Genomic DNA, 5,540 nt, shown 5'->3' on the forward strand with positions numbered 1-5,540 from the left:
TTGATAACCTTTTTTTTTTATACTTTTTCGAAGCAATTTTAGTTTTCAATGTAATAAGATTACAATTTCAAAAATGAATTTTTTTTTTCAGAATTTAAGTCATAATTCAAGATTTTTTTTTAATACTACTCGTATGCCTGTGCAATGCACAGACCGTGTTATTTTTTAAAGTAATGTTAGTGTATCTAGCGTTAAGGATTGATGTACATTAGATTGATCAGCAAAACAAACTTAATGCAACGAGGTAAATTTACATATAATGTTATTAATAAAGTACAGTCATAAGGCATTTAAAGAGCACAACGAAATAAAAATAAACTTTGATGCAAACAAAAAATAATTAGCAAACAAGAGTTAAGTGTACAAGGGTACTTGAACAACATGCTAGCATCTTCACTAGAGATGGTACCTTCTCATAATCCCCATTGACACAATATTAGATGCTTGACCTGTAGATGAATTAGCTTCTTTATATTCTTCCATTGTTAATTGTAATCACCAAATTATATGTATATAAAGCAAAACAAATTCACGATTAATTTGTAAAAGCTGAGTATATTACATACATGTCAAGTAGCATAACTATTCATGAAAAAATAATTATACCCAAAAATAGCGAGGAAAAAGAATAGCTACGTATGAGATGACAAGAGTGCTTAAAGAATTTAGCACACGTTTCCTTCAACAATACATGAACCCATTCAAAAACCAAACAATTAAATCTGAAGGAGTTCTTGTTGAATCAAAAAGTACTAAAAATGAAAAATTATACAGTGCGTCAAATGCAACCCAAATGTATAAACTAATATCACAATATAATTACAAAGCAACCAACAAGAAATTAAAGAAACATATCCAGTGTTTCTAATGGCAATAGAAAATATTTTCAAAATGAAACTAAAAAACCGGACATCTTAATGAAGGACATTCTTATGGTCGAAGTTAATGGCCAACTCGATCAAATATAGAGAACCCATAAAACAAGGGAACCATAAGCAAAAAGAACCAGGAAAAGGTTTTCAAATGAGAGCAGCATACCCAAATGAACTGGAAAATGAAAAACAAAAGAAACTTATCCACATTAATTAAAGTTCTGATGCAACATAAAAATATTAACAGTGGCAAATGCTTCAACATTTTGTCCAGCAATCTAAACAAACGAATCTCCCCGCCTTCGGAGTAAAAAGTTTCGTTAGTCACTAAACTTAGTACAATGTCATGTTGTAGTCACTGAACTTTGTTTTGCTGTTGAATGCTCACTGAACTTACAAACCCATCTCTCCATCCATCATTCCCCACAAAGCCGTTTGAAATTGTCTGATCTGGCTTGATGGAATTCCACGTGGCATTCAATGGTGTCAAAACTGATTCACGGTGGACGTGTGTTTCAGAATACACGATTTTATTCCATTCAAAGCTGAAACCCAATTTCCCCAATTCACTATCCCTGCCTCGCATGAACCCTAATTCAATTTCCCGCACTTCAAAACATCTGGATCGAACACATAGTCGCTTGCCAGAAGTTCTTCGCCTTCTAATGTACACCATCCCTAGCTGTAGGTGGTTTTCAATCCATAAACTTTGAACCACATCCCAGTTACATAAACGTTCAAAACGCGATGGAGGAAACTACAAGAGCCCAACCAACCGTGAACGGTGAAGGTAATCTCCTTAATTCTCATTAATTGGTGTGAAGAATATGTAATTGACACTCTTGAATGACCGAATTTTTGTTCAAATTAGCTAGCTGCATAAAATCGAGGAGAATTGTGAGATTTTTGTTCGTTCAGGTTGTTTGAATAATTTCTCATTGAAAGCACTTTGAATTTGGGTTCACCCACTAAGCATTTTTGAAATTGGATGCTGAAAATGAAGTGATCTCCATTAATTCATCTTGTTAGAGAATGCTCAAAATGATATGCTGGTCATTGTTTTATTTTGTTTGGGTCTGAAAATGAACTAATAGTCGTAGTTGTGATAGGAAATTATTGAATTAGCGTTGCAGACATTATTATGTTGCTGATTACATTGTATAATTTCTGTACACATCAACTGAGTACTTTTAATTTCTTCATGAAATCTGTTCTATATTATACATTACGGGTCGATTTTGTTTGTTTGATTTTATAGGGTAAACTGATAGGTGCAAGAGGGAAGGGCTCACCGAGCGATAACGTGCGTGAAGAACATCAAATGCTGTGAAGATTTTGTCAATTGAACAGAATGGCTGATTAATACTTGAACCGAATGGCAGCTTCTTGGGGCTCATTTGCTGTGAAGATTTTGTCAATTGAAATTGGAAAATTTTTGTTTTGTATGTTAAATGTCAGCATATATTAGAACCTTTCTTTTGATTCACAATTGGTGTCTTGTAATGAGAGCGAAGTGTTGCATGTTTGTAAAACTTTCTTTTGACATCTCATTTGGAGTCTATATGTTTTGTTAATGTATTTTAGATGTCCTCCAATGGATTTTGTAATCTTTTGTAAGTTTGTTGCTGGCAGTAAATTTTAAACTTTTGACAAGGCATTGTGAATTGGGTGTAGGCCTTTTGATGATGGGATATCAATGAAATACACTGGTTTTTGTCCATGGCAATATTCCTGTTATTTAGAACTTCTAAGTTTGTTGCTGGCTGTACATTTTAAACTTTTGACAGGGCAATTTTTGTATGCCCACATCACCTGTCAAGTTGTTGAAATCACATGTATTAGTGAAAGATTTTCTGGGATTTATTTTGTAATCAGCTTTAGGTAAGCAGCTTTATTTTCTGGAGCGTGCTGGACGTCCAGGGGCCTGGCCAAGAAGTTTTATCCTTATTTTCTGGGAGTCCACAGCAGATTGGTACAACAGTTTTAAAAAATTCCATATGATGCACTGCAGTTTATTAAGAAGTATATAATTAATAAACTTAGAAGTTAACTTTTAAGCAGCTTTATTTTCTGGTGGTGCAAGCCACAACATATAATTAAAGGCAAACTTAGAAGTTAAGTTTTCATGCTCAGCCAACAAGCCACAACATCATGTTCATACAGTTTCTATATGTGGGCTTGATGGTTTTGCTTGCCTCTCTTCTTGGTGTATAAAGGGACCAAACACAAGAAAATACAATCTGTACGATCCTCGCAACCACACATACATCATACTAGATATAAAACCATCACTTGCCATTAAATAAGAAAGCTACATAAGCGTTATTACAAATAAAGCTACATAAGAATTATATACGATTCTAAGATAAAGCCGTGACATGTAAGTGTGCATCTTCCACTGAAAAACTTAAAAAACTGCAAAGAATTATATACTGTTGTAACAGCAAAAAGTTAACATCCTTGTTCACAAAACAAAAACTACAATACACTTTAAATCCCATATCCACATTGATGTTTACAAAATCAGTCCACCAAAAGTTTTAATAATGGCAGTCAAATGCGATCATTTTCTTCATTTTTGTCTTCTGCCTGTGCATGGATCTTCCAACCATCAGGGTAGGCATGAATTGCATGGGCTATTCTTCAACTGGGTTTTGGGTCGAAGCAGGTCCCTTACCTCTGGATGAGACCAGTTTACCCTGGAATACAACCTAAATGCATTAGACCATTGTAGCTAACATTATAAAAAATAAAAAAATAATAATAATAAGCAAAGGTAATGTATAACTGGGCATCCACTACAGTTTCTCAGTAAACATATCATTGACCAGGCATGGAAAAGAATATCTGCTACATCTAAATGTTAAATGTTAAAAATAATATTTCCACTTGGTTAAATGTTAATGGCAAGATGTAAGAATGAAAACCCAGAAAATAAGAAAGTCACTTCATTTTCAACTTCCAATTTCAATAAATTCAATAGAGTTGAAAATGAAAGATAATCTCAGAATTATTTTTCAGTTGAAAATGGCAGGATCCAGTATAACTGCAGTAATTGAATTATTTTTCAGGCATTGATTGGTTTCTACTGCAAGGCTTGTATATTATGGGAATTACCATTTACTACAGAACACCATATACACCAAGACACAACACCAAAACATATATTATATGCTAAAAGTGTACCCAAACAGGGGGAGGAAAAAGAACTGGTTACCAAAGGTATGTTTCAAATTCAATCCAAACATGTTTTTGTATAAACATTTACGCTCAATCAAGATAGTAGTATAAGCTTAAAGAGCATGTTTGGATACCAACAATACAGAAAGATTATCAGTAGTAGCTCCCTTAGAGATCAAAATTCTTTGAATAGAATTCAATAACATTACAGAAAAGGGGGCCGTCTGTTCAATGTATTTCATATTGCTGTATTTCATATGCTAGCAATAGATTGCCAATCAACTTCAACTTCCAACATAAAAAATTGTTCATTCTCAAACCAGGCAATAAATTCACATTCAGACCGTTACATGGAAGTCCAGGATGTTACCTCTTCACCTCTTTTGCATTTTGAAAACTTTCACCTGCCAGTATGTGGGTTCGTACGCACAATCAGTATGTGGTTGCGAGGAAGACGAGGATGACGAGACGACCTACGTCCAATGTAATTGTGAAGGTGATGAAGATCTACCATTTCACCAAGTGTGGAAGAATCGATTTGGGGGAGGATTTTGAAGGAAATCGATCTAGGGCTGGGTGTTCGAATTAGGGACGAGAGACTTATGGATTGGGAAATGGTGAAGAGGATCGTGTTTTGGCTGTGAAATCGCGTCCACCATGGCCGAGCTTGACGCCGTTGACAGCCACGTCGCCTGCCGTCAAGCCACATGAGACGGGTTCAAACGACTGGGGCAGTGGGTGATGGATGGAGTGGCGTGTTTGTAAGTTCAGTGACCGTTGAGCAGCAAATGAAAGTTCAGTGACCACATCATGACATTGTGCTAAGTTTGATGATTATTGAAACATTTTACTCCCACCTTCGTACTCGTCAAAATATAGGGCTAAAATCTAGCCTTGAAGACAATTGTTAACAACATTTAAGCATACAAACATAAGCACTCAAGGCCTCCCGGGACATAGCTCAGTGGTGTAAATGACATGAGTGAGGTTATCTCACGTCTTGCTAGCAGCCGTAATGTAGAGGTTCAATTCCTGAGACATGAAATTGGACTCCTTGTAGGCGCAGTGTACATGCAACTCTTGTTTCCTGGTCTATAGGGGGCACATCCCGCAATTTACCTACCTTACAAAGCTCTAGGGGTGGGGCGGTGGGAGCCCTCAAGGTTGGGGTTCAACTTTGTTTTTTTTTTTTTTTTTTTTTTTTTTTTTTTAAACATAAGCACTCAAGGTAATTTTTGGAAGTAAGTGTCTCACCACCCTAAGCTGATGAACAGACTTATACAATTCTTTTTTCGGTGCACAAATATCTATGGTATTCTTGTGTGAAGAAAGAAATTCTATTGGTTTATATTTGAAGCAGGTGATACTTCATTGATTTCCTTTTGCAAATACCAAGTGATGGTCGTTTGCACACTATGGGTTATAGAGAGTTTGTTCAACATTTTTCACAATTTTAGCGAATTACATACGATATAATATACTGTAGCT

At 35.5% G+C, this 5,540-nt stretch overlaps 2 long non-coding RNA genes across 2 annotated transcripts; one reads left to right on the top strand and one right to left on the bottom strand.

Annotated features, from left to right (window-relative positions):
- Positions 1–1,119: 1,119 nt before the first annotated feature.
- Positions 1,120–2,592, top strand: LOC111391761. Its single transcript, XR_002702167.1, has 2 exons — positions 1,120–1,662; positions 2,131–2,592. It is a non-coding gene; the product is annotated as an uncharacterized LOC111391761 (long non-coding RNA).
- A 554-nt stretch (positions 2,593–3,146) lies between these two features.
- Positions 3,147–4,976, bottom strand: LOC111391762. Its single transcript, XR_002702168.1, has 2 exons — positions 4,423–4,976; positions 3,147–3,571 (listed from the first exon to the last, which is right to left on the bottom strand). It is a non-coding gene; the product is annotated as an uncharacterized LOC111391762 (long non-coding RNA).
- Between the last annotated feature and the right edge of the window lie 564 nt (positions 4,977–5,540).

This window comes from Olea europaea, unplaced genomic scaffold, assembly GCF_002742605.1.
Source record: "Olea europaea var. sylvestris unplaced genomic scaffold, O_europaea_v1 scaffold83, whole genome shotgun sequence".
Classification (NCBI taxonomy): Eukaryota; Viridiplantae; Streptophyta; class Magnoliopsida; order Lamiales; family Oleaceae; genus Olea; species Olea europaea.